Below are 26,201 nucleotides of genomic sequence, written 5' to 3' on the forward strand. Positions count from 1 at the left end.
AGAGTATATCCATTAAAAATCACTTCTTTAGCCTCTCCTGTGTCTTTAAAAGCTTTTCATCTTTCCTGTTTTGTCTTACATGTCCCTTCTTGTTACAGGAGTATGTATTTTAATAACAAATTTAATACAGTATTCAGTCTTAGAACCAGTTAATGTTAGCTGTATAGCAAAAACACACATACGTTCATCCAGTCAGTCATGCTCCAATGTGGAATAGCCGTTACCCACGCTTGCGTTGCTCCCTTGCTCCCCGAGTAGCTTTGAGAAATGTCATTTCTGTGAGTCTCAGCTTCCTTATCTCTAAAAAGCTGATGGTAGCGTCTCTTTAGATATTTGTATGAGTTGGGTGAAATAGTGTGCATTGTAGAGGAAACCACACCATAGTGGGGTGGGAGGGAGGACGTGGCAGTGAGGTGCCTTTCTCTTTAAGAACTTAGAAGTTTGCCTTCTGGAAAACATGGGGTTATAAAATCGAAACCCCATGGCCAGTTCGTGCTTCAGCAGCACGTATACTAAAAAATTAGAATGAGACAGAGAAGATTAGTATGGCTCCTGTACAAGGGTGACATGCAAATTTGTGAAACACTTCATATTTTTAACATAAATGGCTAAAGAAGCATACAGACCTTTTTTTTTTTTTTTTTTTTTTTTTTTTTTTTTTTTTTGAGACAGGGTCGCGCTCTGTCACCCAGGCTGGAGTGCAGTGGCGCAATCTTGGCTCACTGCAGCTTTTGCCCCACAGGCTCCAGTGATCCTCCTCACTAGCCTCCCGAGTAGCTGGGACCACAAATGTGCACGACCATGCCTGGCTCTTTTCTGTGTTTTTAGTAGAGATGGGATCTCAGCATGTTGCCCAGGCTGGTCTCAAACTCCTGAGTTCAAGCCATCCACCCACCTTGGCCTCCCAAAGTGTTGGGATTACAAGCATGAGCCACCACGCCTGGCCACAGACCTCTTAAAGAAACACATTATGGGCAGGCTTATCGTCGAGCGCTTAACATAGATATTTGAAAAAAAAAATGTCAACCACAAATGTTAGTAACTTGTAGCACTTCTAAAAAGCAAACTTATTACAAAGCTTCTGTTTGGGATGACAAAAATCTTTTGGAAATAGTGGTAGTGGTTACACAACGTTTTGAATTTAATGCCATTGAAGTGTACACTTAGAATGGTTAAAATTTTATGTTATATGAATTTTTTTTTAAAAGTCAGTAAAGTGAATATTCACAGGGCTCCATGAGGCATTATTTAGGCCAGAGAAAGCTAGAACTAGGACCATACTGCACAGATCCTGTGGCGAGGAGATCCTCTTTTCAGAGGCCAGTCTGGATTCTGATCGCTCACGTTCACTGCTGTATTTCTAGCTCTAGGCCAGGACGTGCTGGATGAATGAATAGTCTGTTGTGCTTCACGGTTTATGCAACTTGTTGCTCTTGCTGTGGTGCCAGACACAACAATATTCTGATTATAGTTTGACTTCCTATGCAGGGAGAAAACATGAAGGTCAGAGGCTCAGTGTCCGGTCCTTTCACCCATTCGTTTTTTTATTGTAAATTAATAAATCAATATTTATTATACATTCTTAAAAATCCCCAAACAAGTTCAAGCCTTACAACTTGACACCAAGAGGTCTACTAGATACTTTTTATCAAGACCGCCCTCAGTGCATGTGAGGAATGTGAACCACCAAGGCTCCTGAGACCACAATGAAGAGAGCTGTTCTCAGGGGGACTTGCTAGTAATATTTCCATCAACAAGTGCTCACATGAAACGAGTGCTTCGAAATGGGTTTCTTGTACTTCGCGTCGTCATTATCTCCAAGGAATGGGTTCCATTACTGTGGGGCTGGTTGTTTGCTTGTTTGTTTAATTCATAGTTTCCTATTCAAACAATGACTTGTCAATCACATTCGTTTCAAAAAAGATGAATAAAAATTTACTGGTCTCTTTAGGGCTTCAGTCTTGCTTAGAAATGAACTGAATCCGGAAATATTTTAATTAAGAAATGTAAAAGTTTCAAAGCTTGTAGTTTTAAGATGTGCTTGTTTTTTCACAGTGGAGCTACTGAAAAATCCCTCAGCTACTTTGCTTTACCATTGTGTTTTCTGCAATGATCCTCTCGAGCATTTTAAAAGAAAAAAATTGTGCCAAATTAGTTTTAAAAATTATTCCTTGTGTTCTGTTCTCTTCATGGCTATGTCTTGTGTTTCTTTACCTGAACACAGTACATAAGAACCTCACAGTTTTCTCAGAGTGCTTTTGAGTCCTCATTTGATACCTTTTCCACTCTTCATTCCCATTTGTTTCTCCTTTTTTTTTTTTGTTCGAGATGGAGTCTTGCTCTGTCGCCCAGGCGGGAGTGCAGTGGCACGATCTTGGCTCACTGCACGCTCCACCTCCCATGTTCATGTCATTCTCCTGCTTCAATCTCCCGAGTAGCTGGGACTACAGGTGCCTGCCACCATGCCCGACTAATTTTTTGTATTTTTGGTAGAGACGGGGTTTCACCGTGTTAGCCAGGATGGTCTCGATCTCCTGACCTCGTGATCCACCCGTCTCGGCCTCCCAAAGTGCTGGGATGACAGGCGTGAGCCACCTTGTGTCTCCTTTCTTCAACGCAGATCTTTTGACCGGAGCTGTGGAACTGGGGTCGGAGTTGAGCTCGATCACCCACCTATTTAGCGCGTCACACCTACTTTGTATGTTTGTGTAGCAGACGTTTCTTCTCCTGTGTTTCCTCATTTTACGTTTCTTCAGTCACAATGAGAAGTTCCGTGAGACCTCTTGCATAATGACTCTAAGGGGCTTTAGAAACGTTCTCCTGTGAGGTAACCATGCCTGTGATGTGGAGAGAGGGTGAGACTGGGAAGCAGAAGACCGGAATTTCATACGACCTTTCCCACCACTCAGCTGAGGAGCCGCTGTTGCGAACCTCCTGCCCTGGTGGGATTATGGTACGTATTCAGAGGGGTCGTTTGGAGAGGAGAGGCGCTGTCCACACGGACGGTGCTGGACTCTCACAGGCCGAGTTTTCATTGTCTCTTGGTTTTGGGGCTGGTATGAAAGGAACTTGGGTCTTCTTCTGAAGGCTTTCAGAAAGTTAGCAATTAAGAATTTTAAATTCTGTTTTTTAAACTCACCCACCATGCTGTTCTCTAGTTTCAGAGTACTTGTACATGGCAAGAGACTGTGAGGACAGGTTGTGAGAGACTTTGAAATGATTAAAAAAAAAAAACCACGAAACAAAAACTCTGTCTCTCTAGCTCAACCATCACATTAGCTCTGCCTCTCACTGTCTCTGAGCTGTACTAGAATTGTGCATGCTATAAAAAATAGACCGTAAAGCACCTGGTTCTGGTCCGTACAATGCCAGTTGTGTTTGGAGAATGCAATAGATTATGGTCCTATGCGTATTGACTAGTTTTGCAAATTTTACATCTTGCTGGCGTTTCTGAAGCTTATCTATTTGTTTCTTCTTTGAATTCTTTTCAAAATCAGACTTAGCATCTTACTGGTTCCCTAATTAGTGAGTTAAATCTTTCATATGTGTTTATTAATTTTGAGAATCATTATTTTACTTTACAGAAAATTATTTCTTAACAATACAGTAAAAAAAACCCCACAATCCTGGGAATTCTGGGAATTATTTGTGTTACTTTGAGCAAAGTACTGAGCTCTGGTTTTCCTCATTTAAAAAAAAATAGTGAGGTTTGGCTGGGCGCAGTGGCTCATGCCGGTAATCCCAGCACTTTGGGAGGCCGAGGTGGGTGGATCATGAGTTCAAGAGATTGAGACCATCCTGGCCAACATGGTGAAACCCCGTCTCTACTAAAAAAAAATTACAAAAATAAGCTGGGCGTGGTGGCACACTCCTGTAATCCTAGCTACTCAGGAGGCTGAGGCAGGAGAATCGCTTGAACCCGGGAGGCGGAGGTTGCAGTGAGCTGAGATCGCACCACTGCACTCCAGCCTGGGTGACAGAGTGAGACTCTGTCTCAGAAAAAAAAAATAATAATAATAAAATAAAAAATAGTGAGGTTTGACCGAGACAAACCTCTAGTCTGTGATTCTATGGTTTTATGATTCTATGATTCTACAATTTAATATTCTCTAAGCCCAAGGTCCACAGTCCTATGTTTGTTAATATTTAGGTGAAATGGCATAAAATCAAGGAACTAAAGTATCTTATGTATGTAAAAAGTTCTTTTTGGTATATGTAGCACATGTGTGCACATAGATTACTATTATACAAGATACTTTGGTGTTTGTAATTCTTAAAAAGGAATTACCAATGTGGCAAAACCCTGTCTCTACTGAAAGTACAAAAGTTAGCTGGGCCTGGTGACAGGCGCCTGTAATCCCAGCTACTCAGGAGGATGAGGCAGGAGCACCGCTTAAACCCGAGAGGCGGAGATCGCAGTGAGCCAAGATCGCGCCATTGCACTCCAGCCTGGGGGATAGAGCGAGACTCTGTCTCCAGAAAAAAAAAAGGAATTATATTGCTTGAATTGCTATTGACGGTTTTCAGTAGTAAGTAAAAGAAGGGTGAGCATTCTCCAGGCAACTTTTTAGATAAGAAGAAAAATTTATTTGCCTTTAAAAATTCTTGGCATATAACACCATTAGTGCTTATAGAAAATGATGGCTGTTATTGAAGTCTGTGACTTTTTAAAACCATTATTAAGTTCAAAAAGCATTTCTAAAACATCCAGCCTTACAGAGCATTGCATTAGGAAATGTAAGAAACAAATTGAAACTTTTATCCCTGTTGTTTGGGTAGTCACTAGTAAGCATTAATATGGTAGTATGTCTGAGTGACCCCAGGCTACCATAAGAAAACACTGCAGACTGGGAGACTGGGTGGCTTAAAAAACAGAAATTTATTTTCTCACAGTTCTCGAGACTAGAAACCTAAGACAAGGTTCTGGCCCACTAGGTTTCTGGTGAGGACTTTCTTCCCGGCCGGCAGATGGTGCCTCCTTGCTGAGTCCTCACGTGGCCCTTCCTCATGCAAGCACACAGGGAGGAAGGGAGCAAGTCAGTGAGCTCTCTGGTCTCTACCTCTCAGGACACTAATCCTGTTGTATCAGGTCCCCACCCTTATGGCCTCGTTTAACCTTAATTACTGTCTGAGAAGCCCCTTCTCCAAATAGATCCGGAGGGTTAGGGCTGCAACATAAGAATTTTGGGAGGACACAAACATTTAGTCCATAATCTGTGATACTGTTAGAAGCAAGAAGCCACATATCTGAGGTACAGATTGAGGATGGCAAGAGGTAATCTCCCCAGAGGAGGCCTGGTCGTTGTTGAAGACAGCCAAGAGTGGGTGAGTTTGGTGCCAATCTGGGTGCTTCTGTAATTAGAAGATACTAATTATACTGACCCATTACTATTTATCTGTTCTAATCTTTCAGTGGTTACAAGGTTTTCCCAGTAGGAAAAAAGGGCAATATACCTGCTTTTCTTTCTTTTTGGATTTTAAGCCTGGGACCTCTTTGGGTCATGATATATATATTTAGATTCTGTCAGCATGTGTAGCAATATCCCAGAAAGGACTAGTGTTTTATGTTCTTTTAACTCTTGGTTTTTCTGCCTAACCGCCTTTACTGGTTTGGTGCTCTTGGCAATACTGCCTCTTAGGGAAAAATAAAACTTGATCTTTTGTGGATCTTGGAGTGGCTTACTTGGTTTAATACAATCTAGTGCGTGGAAAGGTGGAGTTATTTTAAGTCCTTCGGCTTTACTTCCATGCCTAATGCCTTTTCTCATCATTTATTAAAGTGCTTTGACTTTGATATGTATCACGTTAGCACCTTGTAAATCCTTTTAATAATACCTTTCTATGATGAAGGTGTAAACACCACTGTTTCTACCGCATGTACTTCTCCCTCCATGTCATTTTTATGGGACTTTAAACCTGCTAATGTTCCAGGTTATTAATTTAAAACAGCCAGCCACATAGTAGAAGCTTCTTTCTCATCTGTGATGTCCTGACCTCATTTTACCTGTTTCCTCTTCAAATTCAGTTTGGAAATCTCAATTTTCATAATCTTTTGAGCTACTACTTCACTTCCCTGATGTATACAATTTAGCAGCCTTATTATTTTCAAGACTTTATACCAGGAGCACACATGAAATAATTACTTTTTTTTTTTTTTTGGCTGCTGGACATACTCCCCTAGCTAGTCAGGATTTTTATTTAATTATCTTTCTTCATCTTGTAGGAAATGGAATTCCTATTTGCATTTTCCCCGATTTCTCACCTTGCTTCTTCTTAGCCTCGTTCTGACAATGTTTAAGGGATTTAGCTTGGACATTGTTGGGTTTTTGTATCTCTTATGCCAACCTTCTTATATTTAGCTACATGGTTAGAGCTGCCCAATTAAATGGCATCCAGTAAACTGTGTTAGGGCTTGTGCTTGAAAATGCTTTGAAGACTCAGTTGATGTTTTCTCAAGTTATTCCTCAAGTTTGTGAGTTAGTGTAATTGAAAAGTATTGTCTGGAAAACTGTTTATTCCTCAAGTTTGTAAGTTAGTCTAATTGAAAAGTATTGTCTGGAAAACTGGCTCGTTTACATGCAGATGTCATTGATTGCCCTGGGTTGGCTTGTACAGACTTTGCAATCCTTTTGTTGATGGAGTTTCTCTTATATGAAACACTTTAGCTACCTGTCCTTGGTTCTGGACTCTAGCTTTCAAAAAGCAACATAGACAATTTAAAGGGGCCTTAGATAAAAGCCAAAAATATATTTAGAAGATAAAGTTAAAGGAGCCACAAATATTTAATCTGCTAAACATAAGGGTGTAGAGAAATTTAGCAATGTGCTAACTGTGTCTTCTCTGTATTAAGTATGTGCTCATTTGTACTTAGGGGCTCACTTAGTGTCTTCTCAGCCAGATCTGGAAAACCTGGTGTTGTGATTTTGCTTCAGTATCATCATTAGGAAGGATTTAGGCTTGACCAGTGGAAGAGATGTTGAACCCTGGAATGAGTGTCTGGGGAGGAAAGGCATTGTGGGAATGACCTCTTGAGTCTCACTTCCTAGATAAGATGGATTATGGGTAATGAAGGTGAAAGTTTTAAGGTGTCTTCCAGATACAGGATTCTCCTCTGATTGCTGTCATCAGTTTTATTTTTCTAATTGTGACTCAACACTCTTTATATGGTGGGAGAACAACAAAGTGCATGTAACTGTTTCATAAATGTATTTCTTGACTCAGGCTGGTGAACAGGCCCAGGTAGACTGTCATGTGGGGTACTGGAAAGAGCACTGGACTGGGAGTCATATGTCTAGGTGAGAACCCAACTTTGCATGTAAGTGGCTACCTGACCCTGAGCCTATTACGGTATCACTTCAGTCTTCAGTTCTCCCTTTTTACTGTGTGGGAGATTGGTCAGAATAATTCTCAAGTCCCCTCTGGATCAGTTCTATGTGTGACAGTGGGAGTGAGGTTATAATTATCAGGGAGGAAGAGGTGAGAGACAAGCCGAGAGATGTGAAGAATAAGTGGAGTGAAGGCTGAGGTAATAGGAGAAAGGGGAAGGAAGGGAGACGGTGAGGAGGGTTTTTTGGTGGGGAATTGATAAGAGTGTTTGTGGCTACCAGGAATGGAGTTTTAAAAGTTTTAAAAGTTGATCTCTTTCACTCTGTCTTTAATGTGTTGGATTTCAGTTGTGATGAGAACAACAGCGATAAGTTTTCACTCAGTCTCTCTTTTTAAAAATTAGATTAATTTGGCAGAATATAAGATGGTTAACTCAATTTTCTCTTTCTGTTTCTTATGTAAGTAGGTTAAAATAGTGCTCTTTCTTTGAAGATTTCAAATAATTCTTTTTATTATTAAAAATGCCCCCCCTTGTGAAATAAGCAAAGGTAATTATCTCTACCTCATCATTGGGGAAATGAAGGCACAGTGTGGTTAAACAATTTATTTGGGAATCTAGTATGCTGGTGTTAGAATTCATTTTTCAAATCTCTCTACTTGGCTTCTCTGCTTTAAGTTGTGTCTGTGTATCTGGAGGATCTGTTAGCCCACTGGTGCTTGGCACACGGGTTGTAGAAGCACTAATATGTCTCAGAGATGGACATCATTCATCCTCTTGAACTCATCTTAAGGACTAGATCCCCAAAGCAGACCCCACGTGTCTGTTTCATAATTCAGTAACTGAATTTTCTTATAAATAAAACCATACAAGTTAAGAAAAATCACATACCTATGGGGTGTTCTGACATGTCCTGTGTTTTTGTGTAGAGGAGATCTTCAGTTGCACAAAGTGTGAATCATGAAATGATAGAATTTATAATATTTTCTTGGAATTTCTCGAGTCCTGTAGATGTCAGACAGGATGTCAGATGTACTGCCATTACTGAATAGTCTCAGCTCTGGGGAGTGGAGAGGGTGTCAGCTGACAGCCTGAAATACTTGGCGTTAATTTTGTAAGCACACAGATTCCTTACATCACAGCCGAGGATAATGTCAAGGATACCTCTTAATTCTACTGGAGCTGACACTAGCGCATCTGTTTGAAGGTCGGATGGAGGGAGAGTACAGGAAAACCTTTGTCCCTCAGTGTAATCATTTGTATTACAAATTTTTAAAATATACTCTAGGTGAGACATTGATTTGCCTTGCTCTCTTGAGACACTGCTTTGCATAGCCATTTCTCTCAGTGGAATGAAACCTCTGTTCACAAGAGCACTTGTTTAGACATCATGGAGGCCCGTGGTTCCTACCGCTTCCCAAGGATGGGAATGCATGTGGCGAGATGGATGATAGTAATTTTCGTAGTTAAGTGATCACTTTATCTCTAGGAAACAAATAGAACCCATATGATGTACATATTATAGCAGAATATATTCCTTGCCTGAAATTTTGTTGCTTTTAAAACACATCACATCTCTTTATGGCTCGTTACGTCTCATTCTCTGTTAATGTCAGTTCTGGGGAATGTTTATAAAGCGAGGCATCTCTTGCTGGAAACTAGTTATAGTGATTACCCATTCTCTTCTGCCCGCCTGAGTTTTTGTGGGGTTTTTTTTTTTTTTTTGAGATGGAGTCTCGCTCTGTGGCCCAGGCTGGAGTGTGGTGGCACGATCTCGGCTCACTGCAAGCTCTGCCTACCAGGTTCAAGCAATTCTCCTGCCTTAGCCTCTCGAGTAGCTGGGACTACAGGTGCCCGCCACCTCGCCCGGCTAATTTTTTTTCGTATTTTTAGTAGAGACGGGGTTTCACCATGTTAGCCAGGATGGTCTTGATCTCTTGACCTCGTGATCCACCTGCCTCGGCCTCTAAAGTGCTGGGATTACAGGCATGAGCCACCACACCTGGCCTAACCGTCCTGAGTTTTAAAATCAGGTGGCAAACATTTGCATCAGTCTCCAAAATCAAATCTTCATGACCTCGAGTGGAAGGTATAAGATAGAATAAGTAGTTTATACATGTATGTATGGGTACGTATATATATACACACACACACATATAGAGATTGTTTTCTAATATACATATATGTATATATGTTTTCTAATATATGTGCATATATATTTTTTCTACTATATGTAGATACATATTTTCTAATATATCTATATTAGAAATCTGTTTTCTTTGTTTTTTGTTTTTTGTTTTTTTCAGACAGGGTCACCCAGGCTGGGTGCAGTGGCACAATCACGACTCACTGCAACCTCAACCTCCAGGGATCAAGTGATCCTCCCACCTCAGCCTCCAGACTACCTAGGACTACAGGCATGCACCACCACACCCAGCTAATTTTTTTTTTTTTTTTTGGAGATGGGATCTTGCTATGTTGCCCAGGCTGGTCTTGAACTCTTTGGCTCAAGTGATCCTCCCGCCTTGACCTCCCAAAGTACTGGGGTTATTGGCATGAGCCACCATGCTTGGCCTCATGTTTCCTTTTAACTGAGTACTTAATTCACGCCTTTTCCTCTTTTGGCTGCTACTCTGATACCAAGTAGGTCCCCACCTTTGAAGAACATTGCATCTGACCAGACGGAGGGCCAGTGTGAACATGGGCCCCAGACCAGAGCTTTTGGAATAACAAGGAACAGCAAAAACTAATATTTCCCTTCACTTAGAAAGAGACTGTGGATGGGAGGGTCCAAACCTCCACTCTCCACACATGGAAAGCACGGAGCTCAATGCCAACATGGAAACCAGAATTTATCAGGAATGAAAGGTAGTATAACCCATCATATTCTCAGGGTTAAGATGTGTTTTGAGAGATGCGTATCTGACCATCTTCTAGGAGAAGTGGCCTCACTCCAGCACTTTTAAAAGATGTTTTTCTTTCTATTGCATTTCCCAAAGGGGTATTAAAGCTACTAAAAGAGATCTGATGAATCAGAATAAATCAGCTGTCTCATAAGAAACATTCCTGGATGATGATTTTTGGTTGCTGAGATTATTCAGAACGTTACTTCCGAGTGGCAAAATTGAGGGCAATCTGAGAATATAGAATTCAGTGGTGGCAACATTTGCTGACAGATTTATATGTAGGACACGCATACATACAACCCCCATTTTTTCAGTGGATTTGTCAAGAGATCAAGACCCCTCATCACCAAAATAAGTTATTTTGTGCATTACAGTGAAGAGGACAACAGAAGGAAAGACAGTTTCTTGGAGGGCAAATGAAAGGCCTTTTGCGAAGGTTCATATCACTCTGGAGTGGAAGGACTGGAGCCTAGTGCCTTGTGGCTTTCGTTCACTTGACCTCTCAAGCTGTTTCTTCTACTTGTTCTGCGGGCTGCTTCTCCTCCTCCTCTTCCTCTTGGGAATAGAGGTTTGAGTATTTCTGCAGAGGTTCCTGCATGGCCTTGAACTGGTTTATATAGTCTAAGCCCTTGAATCCTCCATCCTACAATGGAAGCAGGAAAAGGTTGACTTGAACTGTTCCCTACAGGGGCCTCTGGCCATTCCCCTAAGGCCTGAGTAGTTTCAGTTAATGTATCCATTTGGCAGTATCAATCCGTGCTCCTCACAGGGATCCTGCAGTCATCAGCCACCAGCTCTGCATTGATTGGAGTCTAATGGGTTTTTTTTTTTTTTTTTGGTTACAGATATGATTCAGTCTTTCCCTTCTGGCTAGCAGTAGAACATGGTTACAGGCCGGCACTTAGACCTCACAGAAGCAGCAGTGGCAGCTCAGTTTTATTAAAGACAAAGACATTTCTGTTTATTGAAACTCGCTCACTTTTGGGATCTTCAAATTAAGAAAAAAAGATCTGCTTGCTGAGGAGGCTGTAATGAGAGAGATGGAGTGGATCTGCCTATTAATATTCTGTAGCCATGCATGCACTTGTCCATTCATTCATTTGCTTATTTCAGTAAATACTGATTGAGCAGGTATGATGTGGCAAGCGCGAAAATACTTCCACAAAGCAAGTAACTGCAGTGGAGCCTCTCCCACTTCAGTGGTATTTTTGGCTTATACTCTGTCTACAGCATTTCTTAACTGTATGTAAATGACTCCCGGTCTAGGAGATTTACAATGGTGTTGTGTGGTATTGTTCCTCGGTTCATTCAAGTTCAGTCTTTCATCTTCTTTTCAGAGTAGCTCCAACCATCTTTTGGGACTTTACCTTCCTCTTGAATTGTCCAATTCTTGAAGGTGACGGGTGCCACCTGCTTGATTCCGGAAGGACCATCTCTGATCCCTGGCATTGTTCATTCAAGTGACTGGCAGTGGAACACCCAGCCCAGGTTTACAGCTGCGATCCTATGGGAAAGCTCCCTCCTCCTGCCATTTCACCTTTGGAACTGTTGTTACACTCTGGAAGATTTTCCAATAACTACATCTAATTAGAAGGATGAATAAATTACCGAAGCAAGTTAAATTACCTTGTGTGTCACAACAATAATTAACATTCAAATAGGAAACCGCTGCCATTTTTATAAACATCACTAAATGGAGGCAGCACCCTTTTTGAAAGCAGGAAGCAGGAGAGTACCCCTTCCTAAGCCTGCTGTGAGGATGGTCTGGGAGAGTTGCTGGGCGAAATGTTGAGAACGTCTGTCTGGTTGAGATTGATGTCATTGGAGAAATTCTTTAATTGCTCTACTTAATACCTAAATCCTTCGAAGTAGCAACTTTTCTGTGTACTAATCATTAACCACTCTGTCCTCGTAGCTCTACGTATTTTGCTTATCTCTTCCATCTTTCTAGAAGGAATGGAAATTGATCTGGTCACAAGACGTACATTTTTGGACTAGGCTTTACTTAGAAAGCAGCCCACAGCCTTTTTAGACCCCACGTTTCAACGGTTCCATGCTCATTCCTTGTTCATTCAATGTACCTACCTTTGTTCTTCTTTGCTCTTCTTCAACATTTTCTGTCCTGAAAATGTTTATTCTTCTCCATGATGTTACTTCGGTGTGGTCTCTTGATTTCATGTTTGTGCTTTTTTGTTTTTCTGTAGAGTGGAGTGGGATTATCAATAGCTTTTATTTATTCAGTAGACTCTGCCATGTCTAGAATTTATTCAGACAATTGAAAGGGTAACTCTGTGCAACTCTGGCTTAAATAATAATGAGTTGTTGGGGGTTTTGTTTTGTTCTCCTTTTTTTTTTTTTTTTTTTTCCTTCAACACGGAATCTCACTCTGTCCCCCAGGCTGGAGTGCAGTGGCGCGATCTCAGCTCACTGCAAGCTCCACCTCCCAGGTTCATGCCATTCTCCAGCCTCAGCCTCCTGAGTAGCTGGGACTACAGGCACATGCCACCACGCCCGGCTAATTTTTTGTATTTTTAGTAGAAACGGGGTTTTGCCATGTTAGCCAGGATGGTCTTGATCTCCTGACCTCGTGATGCGCCTGCCTCGGCCTCCCAAAGTGCTGGGATTACAGGCGTGAGCCACTGCGCCCGGCCGGTTTTGTTCTCCTTTTAAACTTACAAATTCTTAAATGATGTTTGGATTGTAATTGATGGCATGTAATTTAAGAAGACAGCATTGAAGTTGTAAATTTGCTCATAATCGCGAGATTGTCCCTAACATACGCCTACATGTTTCCACGGAAGAGAACAGTGTATTAGCAGTGTATTAAGGTTTTCGTCACCTCATTTCTTAATATTATGAATAGATGACTCTTGTGTTTTGAAAAGATTTAACCAAGTCGTGAATAAAATCATAGATCTTTATACCCTCAAGGCCAAATATAAATCACAGTGGTTCCTGTAATATCCAAATAGCAGGCCTAAAAAAAAATTTAAAGTTTCTTTTCCTTTTGCTTTATATTTCACCAATTTGGGTTAAAGTCTATAGTTTGGGGATTCATACATTATGTTTGTATGTTATGTATGCATTCTTTTAGCTCAGGAGTGGCTAACCTCACCCTCTGAGGGGAAGAGCCAATATTACCAGTGCCATTAACAAAAGGCCAATACAGGCTGGTGCGGTTGGTGGCTCACATCTGTAATCCAAACACTTTGGGAGGCCAAGGTGAGCAGGTTGCTTGAGCTCAGGAGTTTCAGACCAGCCTGGACAACATGGCAAAAGCCTGTCTCTGCAAAAAATACAGTAATTTGCCAGGCATGGTGGCACGCACCTGTAGGCCCAGCTGCTTAGGAGGCTGTGGTAGGAGACTTGCCTGAGCCCGGGAGGTCAAGGCTGCAGTGAGCTGTGGTCTTGTGCCACTACGTTCCAGTCTGGGTGACAGCAAGACCTTGTCTCAAAACAAACAAACAAAAGCCTATATCAGCACTAATCTCATTGCTTTGAATATGTTTTCCTGTTGCTGAGGGTCAGACCGTGTGTTTTCCAATGTTTTCAAGCATCAAATGTTACTTTTTTGTTACAGTATCAGTTCAGTTCGAGATATTGTTTTGCGTTTTAATGTTTATCCGTTTCTGCCAAGGGCTCTGAAGAGCCAACTATAGTCCTTAAGAACTGGACAGTGGTGAATGGATGTGGGAATGGCCTGGATCCACTGGTACTTATGGGCGTAGTTGAGGAAGGCTAATTTTGTCAGCTGACCTCTGATTTTGGGACTCCATAGTTTGTTTCTGAGACTAAGTATCACATAAAAAAGAATTATTGTTTTATGGTTACTGGTGAGGGGGTTTGGGTTGAGGCCTGGAGGACTCAGTGGAAAGGAAAGTAGAGTGCTGGAACGAAATAAAAATTATCTTAGTGATTTTGTGTAACATTAGCTTAGAGTAAAACACTTGGTTTCCATTATCGTGCGGCTTTTGAATAAATATCTCTTCTCAAAGGACCATGGAAGATGTGGTAACTTGGGTCAGTACAAATTGCGTTTCAAAAGGAAACTCCTTTAAGTAAATTACGTATTTTGAAAAAAGTTTTTATTCTCTGTTGTGCACAGTATAATATACTTGAAATTCATGGCTACTTTATGCACATGTCATTTACAATGTATTTGAAAGCCCTCCTTAATGAATAATGGTAATTAGGTGATTGACATATTCTCCCACTTGACAATCACACATACTGGTAAATTGCCCTCTATTTTCCTGGAGTATCTCCAATAAATGTTTGAAACTTTCCCCTAGCAAATGTCATTCAGCAAAATCGTAAGAGATTAGAAGAGATTCTGTTTCCACAAATTAAGTGAATGACCACCCTGTGAATACCCGTCTTCCTTGATAGTTCATAGACTGCTTCCAGATCTGCGATGGAAAGTGTAGTTCAAACTTAAGTAGTTAGATTTGAATATTTAAAGTGTTCTAATCCTCAGCTGGTAGAGGGATTTTCAAGTCTGGAGTACTTCTATACTGTAAAGGTTATAGGAAAAGATAACCTTTTGTTTAATAAGCAGACAATTATTACTCTAGATCTCAAAAACCAAAGCATTTATTTTACGTGAATGGTAAACTTCTCCCGGGGTGCTTTTTGTTTTATCTCCTATCAGTTGGATAATACTAAGTTTATTATAATAAGGTATGTAAAAATCTTGAAGCCTAACTCTAATTTTTGGTGCAATATAAAGGGATATTTACCATGTTACAAAATATGATGACACAATATTTTGTACTCAAATATGATTTTATACGTGGATTAATGTTTGTCTGTATCGCCAGTATGCTGTCTGCAGAGGGCACGGGCGCAGTTACTCCTGAGCTATACTTAGTTTTTCCCCCTAATACTTTCTGAACTTTGAGGTATATTGTATAAATGATAAAATGTGTATATTTAAGGATATAATTTTATATTTGAGTATAGATAAATGCATATTCATGTAACCCACACTCTCATTAATACCTAACAGATTTTCATGACCTTAGAAAGTATTGTAATATTTTAGGTATTTCTAATTCTAAAAGTAGCAGAGATTCATTGACTGGTGATCAGAGAAAACCTTATTTCAATTTATCAGGTGCTTACCAGATGAAAGTGTGAAGAAGAAAGGCAGATATATTATAACGAATAATTAGTAATTGTTGAGACTCCACTCTCCTGGAATAGATCCACTGTTAAGAAACAAATGTAGGTGTGCAGCGGTGCATACCTGTAATCCCAGCACTTTGGGAGGCCAAGGCGGGAGGATCACCTGAACTCAGGAGTTTGAGACCAGCCTGGCCAACATGGTGAAACCTCATCTCTACTAAAAATACAAAAAGTAGTCAGGCGTGGTGACACGTGCCCGTAGTCCTAGCTACCTGAGAGGCTGAGGTAGGAGAATTTCTTGAGCCGGGGAGGCAGAGGCTGCTGTGGGCCGTAATTGCGCCACTGCACTCCAATCTGGGCGACAGGGCCAGACACTGTCTTATAAACAAACAAACAAGGAAACCAAACCAATGTTGTCATGGTAGCATAATGATGTTTTGGTTAAAGATGGACTGTGTATACAGTGGTGGTCCCATAGTATTATATTGGAGCGGAAAAATTTCCACCACCTGTCATCACTTCGCAGCACAACACAAACACACGTTCCTCATGTGTTTGTGGTGAAGCTGGTATTAAAAAACCCCACGGCACTGCCAGGTCTATAAAAGTGTAGCACATGTCATTCTGTGCCGTATATAATACTTGATAGTGATAAGAAGTGACCGTGTTGCTCGTTTCTGTATTTATTATGTGATATTATACTTTTATCCTTAGAGCACACTCCTTCTACTTACTGAAAAAAACAAAGTTGGCCAGGTGCAGTGGCTCATGCCTGGAGCCCCAGCACTTTGGGAGCCTGAGATGGGAGGATTACTTGGCACACGGAGTTCGAGACCAATCTGAGTAGCATAATGAGACCCTGTCTCTGCAAAAAATAAAAACAAAAAATAGCCGGGTGTGGCGATACGCACCTGTAGTCCTGGCCACTCAGGAGGCCGAGGTGGGAGGATAGCTTGAACCCAGGAGTTTGAGGCTTATATGAGCTATGATCCCTCTACTGCACTTCAGCCAGGGCAACAAAGCAAGACCTTGTATCAAAAAAAAAAAAAAAAAAAAAATTAAAAAATTAGCTGTAAACAGCCTAGGTAGGTCCTTTATGAGGTATTCCGGAGAAGGCGTTGTTGTCATAAGAGCTGACGGCCCCATGCCTTTATTCACCCTGAATACTTTCCAGTGAGATCAGATATGGGGTGAAAGACAGTGCTATTCGTGATCCCCACCCTGTGTAGGCATCGACGTGTGTGTGTTTGTGTCGTCGTTTTTAACAATAAGTTTAAAAAGTAAAATTTAAAAATAGTTCAAAGCTTGTAGAATAAGGTTATAAAAAAAGGAAATGTTTTTGTACAGCTGAACAATGTGTGTAATGTGTTCGTGTCTTAAGGTAAGTATTATTACAAGAGTCAAAAGGTTAAAAAAAGTTTATAAAGTAAAAAGTTACAGTAAGCTAAGATTAATTTATTACTGAAGAAAGAAAATGATTTTTAATAAATGTAGTGTAGCCTGAGTGTACAGCATTGATAAAGCCTACAGTAGAGCATAGTGAGTGTTCTAGGCCTGTGTAGCCTGAATGTACAGTGTTGATAAAGCCTACAGTAGAGCACAGTGAGTGTTCTAGGCCTGTGTAGCCTGAGTGTGTGGTGTTGATAAAGTCTACAGTAGAGCACAGTGAGTGTTCTAGGCCTGTGTAGCCTGAGTGTGTGGTGTTGATAAAGTCTACAGTAGAGCACAGTGAGTGTTCTAGGCCTGTGTAGCCTGAGTGTGTGGTGTTGATAAAGTCTACAGTAGAGCACAGTGAATGTTCTAGGCCTGTGTAGCCTGAGTGTGTGGTGTTGATAAAGTCTACAGTAGAGCACAGTGAGTGTTCTAGGCCTGTGTAGCCTGAGTGTGTGGTGTTGATAAAGTCTACAGTAGAGCACAGTGAATGTTCTAGGCCTGTGTAGCCTGAGTGTGTGGTGTTGATAAAGTCTACAGTAGAGCACAGTGAATGTTCTAGGCCTGCGTAGCCTGAGTGTGTGGTGTTGATAAAGTCTACAGTAGAGCACAGTGAATGTTCTAGGCCTGCGTAGCCTGAGTGTGTGGTGTTGATAAAGCCTACAGTAGAGCACAGTGAGTGTTCTAGGCCTGCGTAGCCTGAGTGTATGGTGTTGATAAAGCCTACAGTAGAGCACAGTGAGTGTTCTAGGCCTGTGTAGCCTGAATGTACAGTGTTGATAAAGCCTACAGTAGAGCACAGTGAGTGTTCTAGGCCTGTGTAGCCTGAGTGTGTGGTGTTGATAAAAGCCTACAGTAGAGCACAGTGAGTGTTCTAGGCCTGTGTAGCCTGAGTGTGTGGTGTTGATAAAGTCTACAGTAGAGCACAGTGAGTGTTCTAGGCCTGCGTAGCCTGAGTGTGTGGTGTTGATAAAGTCTACAGTAGAGCACAGTGAGTGTTCTAGGCCTGCGTAGCCTGAGTGTGTGGTGTTGATAAAGTCTACAGTAGAGCACAGTGAATGTTCTAGGCCTGTGTAGCCTGAGTGTACAGCGCTGATAATGTCTACAGGAGAGAACAGCAAGTGTTCTAGGCCTTCACATTCACCTGCCACTCGCTTATTCACCGAGAGCAACTTCTAGTCCTGCAAGCTCCATTCATGGTCAGTGCCCTACATAGGTGTACCATTTTTATCTTTTATACCTTTTTTTCTTCAAGAGATAAGGTCATACTCTGTCACCCAGGCTGGAATGCAGTGATGTGATCATGGCTCACTGCGGCCTCGAACTCCTGGGCTCAAACAATTCTCTTGCCTCAGCCTGCTGAGTAGCTATGATTACAGATGTGTGCCAACATGCTGGGATAATTTTTAAAGTTTTTCTAGAGTCGGGGTTTTGGTGTGTTGTCCAGTCTGGTCTCAAACTCCCGGCCTCAAGAAACTCGCCCACCTTGGCCTCCCAAAGCACTGAAATTACAGGCATGAGGCACCATGCCCAACGTTACACTGTGTTTTCATTGTACCTCTTCTATGTTTAGATACGTTTAGATACATAAATACCTACCATTGTATTACAGCTGCCTACAGTCTTCAGTACAAGAACATGCTGTTCAGGTTTGTAGCCTAGCAGCAATAGGCCATATCATATCGCCCAGATGTGTGGTAGTCCATACATCTAGGTTTGCATTAGTGTGCCCTGTGATGCTGACACAAGGACAAAAGCACCTGACAATTTCTTGGCAGGTGTCTCTGTTGTTAACAACACGTGACTCCAGTACTCTCAGGTGTAAGCTCTTTACCGATGATGACACCTGCACCCCCTACCTCCATCCCCCTGAAAAAAAGAGTGGTCTAAAATGTTATGATTTAAAGCAAAAGGATATGCCAACGTGAGTCAGAGAAATTAAAATGGAAAGAAAGGAGGGATTATATTAATGTCATATAACAATAATGTAAAATAAAAAACAATTGATAGGATAAACTTGACATCTTTTATAAAAGAAATATACCTTTTTTTCAATTATCTTTGAAACGTTTACCAAAATTGATTCTTGATTGTATACAGACAACATTGGTTCTACCTCAGTCAATGCTTGGGAACAAAGAAACTTTAGTAGACCAAAGTAGAGATCAAAACCACTTAAAAAACTAGAACAGAGAACCATAACATGTACAGAAAGAAACAAAGTATACTCAGAAATTGATAATCTGAAAATAGTCATTTGTAGACTATGAAACCATAGAAAATAATCTTCTGTTGTTTTTTAAAAAAAGATCAGAGGGTCGTTTGGAAAATAACGTGAATTTTGCATATAAAAAAACTGAAAAGTTTTGCAATACAGTATTTAGAGGCCACAAGGACTGCAGGAAAATACAAAGAAGTCTACGAACTTTAAGAAATGTGAGAAATATAGAAGATTACTTGGAAAAACACAGTATGTTTGCAGATGATAAGACTGAGCATCATGACATGTCAGTCTTTCTCAACTACGTTTTTCGAAAGCACTTTTCCAGGTAATTTTTTAGTGTTCCTTTGGAAGAATGAAAGGTAAATAGTGAAATGCCATTTGACAAAAACTAACAAGAAATGTTAATGCCCAAATCTCAGGGAGAGTTTAAAACAGGCAGTCTCGTATTACTTCCGTTTTTGTGTAAATTGATTTATATTTTGAGACAAGCAAATTTAGAAATATTTATCGAGTCAAAAATTACTCATAGCATAATTCCTAAGTAGGCCAATAAAAAAAGAAAAGTTAAAATTAAGAAAAAATTATCCATAGTGATCCTTGTTTGGTGAAACTAGTAATTGTACTTTTTTTAATAGCAAAAAAAAAAAAAAAAAAAAAAAAAAATCAGTGTGGGAGTGGTTAAATGAATTATAAATAAATGTAAAGAGAAGTTAAATGCAACCATGTGGCATATTTAGTAATATGGAAACTAACCATGCTGTAGTATTAGTTGGATTGTATAACATACATAATATATCACACTATTCTGATGTTTTTTCATTTTAGGTTAATGAAAAATATATTATTTAGTTATTGTTTTTGATAGTGAGGACAAACATTGAAATTATTTTTTCTTAAGTTGTACTATATCACATTCTCTTTTCTTTTATTCTGTGGTTTCTATATTTTCTATAATGATCAAAAACCAAGAACAATACAGACTCAGAATTAAACTGTAACACATTCTAGTTTTGTTATCAAAACTTGAAAATCAAAAATATTTCCATAATCTGTGAAGAATTAGTTTATAGGTACATTTTAGACCAAAGATTTCTCGCTGTATCTTTTTTTTTTTTTTTTTTTGGCAGTCTTGCTCTGTTGCCTAAGCTGGAGTGCAGTGGCACAATCTCGGCTCTCTGCAACCTTCACCTCCTGGGTTCAAGTGATTCTCCTGCCTCAGCTTCTCGAGTAGCTGGGATTATAGGCTTGTGCCACAATGCCTGCTAATTTTTGTAGTTTTAGTAGAGATGGGATTTCACCATGTTGGCCAGGCTGGTCTCAAAGTCCTGACCTCAGGTGATCAGCCTGCCTTGGCCAAGTGCTGGGATTACGGGCCTGAGCCACCGCCCCCGGCCTTGCTGTATCTTTAGAGCTGGAACTCAAACTTGAAACTCGCAGTGCTCTCCATTGTTATTCTGCCCCTGAAGTATCTTTTTTTTTTTTTAACCTGTGATCTGGGACAAGCAAGAGCATTTTAGTGACAAATCTAGGACTTCTGTTTGCTGCTCCAGGAACGCTATTTTGTTTTTTATATAGTCCAGCTGTTAAGCTTGCCCTTTTCACAATATTGTTAGAGGTTTTTTTTGTTTTTTTTTGTTTTTTTTGTTTTTGAAAGAAAGTCTTTTGCCCTGTAACTGACTTTTGCTAATTTTCCTTCTCCTTATTTGTTAAATTAACTCTGGCGTTTTTCGTCTTGGTTTACTGATTTCTGACCACCTCTTCCGTCCTATCTGTTCCTTGCACTATGGAAAATAAACATGAACTTATCCGTGACTCCTGGGCCTTGGCATCTGTCTTTGGCAGAGTGCTTGGGTTGCTATCCGATGTAATTAGTCTGTCGAGGTTTAAATTTGGTGTAGCTGGAAGGGATATAGGGACAGACACACAAGCTTTTAGAAAAGCCAAGTTCTCTAAGGAATTCAAGTGAAGCGGAGACTTCTTTTCATATTAAAGCAATGTCAAAGGACAGAAAGAATTCTAGGTCTAAAATTGTATATTACAAATTGGAAATTTAATTGGACCAGAGTATATGGCAGGTGATACTGAACCCTCTACCCTGAAAGAGCCTTTGTTTGTCAAGGGTAGGATAGAATTGGAACACAGGGGCCTTTGTACATTGACATTGTATAGGCGTCATTTGTTTTACTGAACACTCCTTTCTAACGACGGCAAAAGCATAATGGCAGCAAGGTAGACTTGTCAGAGCAATACACAGGACTTTTAGACCCAAGCGGGTGGACTGCGTGGCGTGGTTCCTCCGGGCGCAATGAATCGTTTTGTGTGTACAGAAAGGAATGGGTCTTAATACTTCTCAGCAATATACTGTGGCTTATTTTCCTCTCACAGTGTAAGAATCATTCCAAAGAAATAACAGTTATAAAGTACAGCAGCTTGTAAACATTCTCCATTCTTTTTAATTCCCAGGAATGTGTGACATGGCAGAAGGTTTGGTTCCTGTTGAGTGTCTGTGTAGCCAAATTTTCATCACAGATTTTGGTTCTGCCTCCTTTGCAAAAGTGGAAGAATGCCTTTCGTATGTTGTTAAAAATATATTTAAAAATTAATATTTTGCACAGTGCTTTTCATTATTTGGGAGCTGTTTTTGTCTTAACATGGAGGCAAAAAACTGTGACTTCCTCCCTGAAGTTCCTTCTACCCTTACGTGGCTGAATCTGGTAGAGGCTCATGCACTTTTCCCATCCTTATGGAAGTACACAGGTAATTACAGGAAGGTGGTATCTGCACATACTTTTATTGGCTGTTGAAACATTTTATAGCTTTTCTATGTGTCACATGCCATGGTATGTGTGTTACATTGATTAATATTTACCACACATCCATGAGGTTTACTCTTAAGATTTTTTGGCTCAGAGAGATAGTTTTGTCAGGGCCCCACAGTGACTAAGTTGCAGGACAAACCCAAGCAGTCTGGTTTCATAGCATAGCTTCATAACAACTGCACTGTTTTGCATTTTGTCTGCTTAAAGGAGTATGTTTAGAGAAGAATATTGGAGTGGCTTGCTTAAAAATGACCAAAGGACAGATAACCCAGTTTATGAAAGAGCAAAGGAGTTGAATAGACATTTCTCTAAAGAAGACATACGAATGGCCAAGAAGCACATGAAAAAATGTTCCACATCATTAGTCACTAAGGAAATGCAAATCAAAAGCACAATGAGGCCAGGCACTTTGGGAGGCTGAGGTGGAAGGATCACCTGAGGTCAGGAGTTTGAGACCAGTCCGGCCAACGCGGCGAAACCCTGTCTCTACTAAAAATACAAAAATTAACTGGGCGTGGTGGGGTGCACTTGTATTCCCAGCTACTCAGGAGATTGAGGCAGGAGAATCACTTGAACCCAAGAGGTGGAGGTTGCAGTGAGCTGAGATCATGCCACTGCACTCTAGCCTGGGCAGCAGAGTGAAACTCCGTCTCCAAAAAAAATTAGAAAAAAACCGAATGAGGTGCCACTTCACATTTACTATTAAATGTGATAGGATGAAATGTAGTAGGATGGCCATGATCAGTAAAATGGAAAATGGTAAGGATGTGAAGGCATTGGAACTCTATGCATTGCTGATAGGAATTACAGTGTTGTAGCCACTGTGGAATCCACTTCCTTAAAAAGTTGATGACGACCCAGGAATTCCACTGCCGTGTACACACGCAAAAGGATGGAAAACTGGTACTTCAACAAATTTACATATATATATTGTACATAGTGTTAGTATTTACAATAGTGAAAAGGTAGCAACAGCCAAAATGTTCGTTGTTGGGTGACTGAATAAACCAGTTGCGATCTATGCACACAGTCGAATATCATTCAGCTGTCAAATGAACGAAGTACCCATACGTGCTCCAGCGTGGATGGACCCAGAACACATGATACTTAATGAAGGGAGCCAGACACAAGAGGTCACGTGCTCCATGATCCCATGTGTACGACATGTTCAGAGTAGACAAACCCATAGAGACGGAGTGCAGATGGGTGGTTGCCAAGGCTTGTGGGAAGGGGCATCCGAGAGCAGCTGCCTTCAGTGGGTACCGAGTTTTTCTCTGGAGTGATCCAGATGTTTTGGAGCTGGATAGGTTGGTGGTCGTTTATCACTGTGAATGCACTAAATGTTACTGAATTGTTCTTTTTAAAATAGTTAATTTTATGTTTCACCTCAAAAAACAAAAACTATAGTGACGAAGTTATCCCGCGGCCCCTAGCTCTCAGGTATTACCGTCATTTGCAGCTTTTATGGAGCACATATTTGCATGTTATTGGGCCAACAGCAAGTTAAACAGACACCGTCATAGGCAAACATTATCTTGAGCACTTTACGTGTGTGCAAGGACAATGACTGACTTGGTTCCCAGACTCCAGGAACCAACAACCTTTAAGAATTAACAGGAGAACAGACAAAATATGAAAGCTGTATGTTGATTTAGGATACTCAGCAAATACAGGGCTTACATTTTGGTGACACCAACAGATAAAATGCTTTTTCACACGGTGAGTAGGGTGTTACCAGACTTACATGTGATCTTATCCTCCTCATTAGGGTAGGTTTCAGTCACGTACACTGGAGAAATGATTCCGGTGAGAGAAATGCATCTGAAAGAACCCTGTACAAATATGTACCTTTTTTTTCTTTAGGACTGTGAAGGGAACGTGGCAGTGTGTGGCCTTGTGCAGCCTGTGCTCAAAGAATTTTTCACATTCAATATAGACTTTTGATGTTCTCAGGTTATTTTCCAAGTTGCCCAGAAGCATTAGGTATACACTGCACTAAATCCTTGAGGAGTTGCAAGAAAACAGATAGTACTTTTCTTAAAAAAAAAAGAAAGAAAAAAAGCGGGGATTGGGGGGGAACGTAGGCCACAGTGCTGCATAGCAGTTTGCCTGGTGTAGGTGATGGGGGTGTGGGTCACTGCGGATGACCCTTGTTGACCTACATTCCTGATCTCTCCCATTCAGATGTGCACATGTAGATGCATTTACTTCTAGACAGCCCTCTTAGGTTATTGAAGTTACTGATTCAGCAATGTCTGCATTGCCAGGGCCTCCTCTCCCCCACCTTACAGTGAGAAGTGGACATTTTTACTTAAAAATGTCTGAATTATGGTTACTCAAATATTACTTTATTGTCTCATTGTAAAAATTTCATATATATATATATATATATATATATATGTATATCTGTAAGTAACTTTAATAATCAAGCCACCTTCTCCACTCCCCGACTTGTATTCACTTTTACCATTCATCAACTAAGCTCACCTTGGAAACCTGTGACTGACACATGGTGGCCTCTTCACTTGCACACAATCTTGCCTGGGAATTTTCCTGGCCTAAGGCTATAAGGTGGAAGATTCTTTCAACTTTTAACCGTTCACCTCTCCTCACCCCTCAAAGCATCAGCAAACCTCTCTTTTTCTGGCCGAAATCCCCAAAGGAAAGGATGCCTCTTCCTGTTTTCTAGAGCTCACTCTTTTATTATTTGATGGACCTCACTCTACTAGTCATCTAGTCTCAATTATTTTCACTTTTTTTAGCCTTTAAATGTGGCTAAATGTCTTCTGTCTCAGGAAGGATGAAAAGGAGGGAGGGGAAAAAAAAGAAATAATGCCTTTGCTCCACCTCTGTCTCTACTTATCTTTGAATCATCTCTCCTTTCACAATCACTGCTGAAATTATTTCCATTTTTAGTCTTCCTTTTTTACTTCTTGTCGCCTCCACTGTAGTCTGGCGTTCAGGTCCTTAACTCAACTGAAACTGCTGTAGTTGCGATCAGCAGCAATCTCCATGTTGCTCAGTCCTCTGGAGACTCTAACTGCCATGTGTCCTGTGGACCACTCCCGTTCGGAAGCACATTTCCCTGGCCTTCAGTGACTCCACACTCTCCTAGTTTTCTTCCTGCACTACTGTCTTCCCTGTCAGTGGAGTTCTTTCCCCACCTTCTTTGTTCTCTACACACTCTCTGTAGGTTACCTTACTGATTCCTGTAGCTTCATTCACCATCTCTGTGTGGCTGACTCCCAAAGTTAGCTTGTATTTTGATGACCTTTGTGTACTTCTAGCAGCCAGCATGGAACCTGTTGCACAACAGTAGCCTATGTTAAGTAAAGGAATGGACTGATAAATAGATGTTTTCGAGGACTGATGCTCTTCCCCAAATCCTTTATTATTACTACTTGTCACCCATCACAAGAATATAAACTCCATGAGAGCAGACACATTATCAGTCTTGTTCAGGACTGTGCGCCTGGCACATGGCACACATATCCAGTACGAGCAAAAAACGAATGGCTTACCTGAAAGATCCTGGCACCAGGAAGTTTCTCTTTGGCCTGGCTTCCTTGGTTACTTACATTCCCACCGTCCATGTGTTGTAGGAAGAGGAAGGATTTAAACATTAAGGCTCTGGCTCACTGGGGCTGGTCCTGGTGGTTTGGAAATAGCAGATCTCGAAGGCATTCCATTACCTCATGAGAGAAGCCTTATTTTTTATTTTTATCTATTTATGTTTTTTTTTTTTTTGAGATGGAGTCTCACTCTGTTGCCCAGGCTGGAGTGCAGTGGCATGATCTCAGCTTGTTGCAACCTCCGCCTCCTGGGTTCAAGTGATTCTCCTGCCTCAGCCTCCCAAGTAGCTGGGATTACAGGCACCCGCCACCACGCCTGGCTAATTTTTTTGTATTTTTAGTAGAGACAGGGTTTCGCCATATTGGCCAGGGTGGCCTCGAACTCCTGGCCTCAGGAGTTGGCCTTGGCCTCCTAAGAAGCCTTATTTTTATACACCTCTTTTTCTCTCACCTGGGATCACAGGTCAGCCCTTTTTCAAGTGGGGAGAAACCAGCTAAACATTTTGTGTTTTAATTTAAATGTTGTGGCCCGAGTTGACTCCGCTAGGGTGGGGGTAGAGGAGGAAACCCAGCAGAGAACTTGAACTAACTCAAAATGGCGCCTTCCCTCCTGAATATGCCTTTTATTAGGATGTCTCCAGATCTCCGAGCATTTGGTCTTCCATTCTTGGACATTCTGACTTTCTTCTATTAGTATTCCTCTGCCCAAGGTCCTAACGTGTGGCCAGCTGTGACTTCTCTGAGCCCTCTGCAACACTGCAGGGAGCACACTCAGTTGTATGCAGTGGGGCTGATAGC

At 41.0% G+C, this 26,201-nt stretch overlaps 1 protein-coding gene and 1 non-coding gene across 10 annotated transcripts in view; both read left to right on the forward strand.

Annotated features, from left to right (window-relative positions):
• The window catches only part of SMYD3 (SET and MYND domain containing 3), a 765,785-nt gene that overhangs the window by 314,432 nt on the left and 425,152 nt on the right, over positions 1 to 26,201 (forward strand). The gene's annotated exons all lie outside the window — the stretch shown is intronic.
• LOC123570878 (U6 spliceosomal RNA) lies at positions 491 to 597 on the forward strand. Its single transcript, XR_006695097.1, has one exon. It is a non-coding gene; the product is annotated as a U6 spliceosomal RNA (small nuclear RNA).

Source organism: Macaca fascicularis, chromosome 1 (assembly GCF_037993035.2).
Source record: "Macaca fascicularis isolate 582-1 chromosome 1, T2T-MFA8v1.1".
Taxonomy (NCBI): domain Eukaryota; kingdom Metazoa; phylum Chordata; class Mammalia; order Primates; family Cercopithecidae; genus Macaca; species Macaca fascicularis.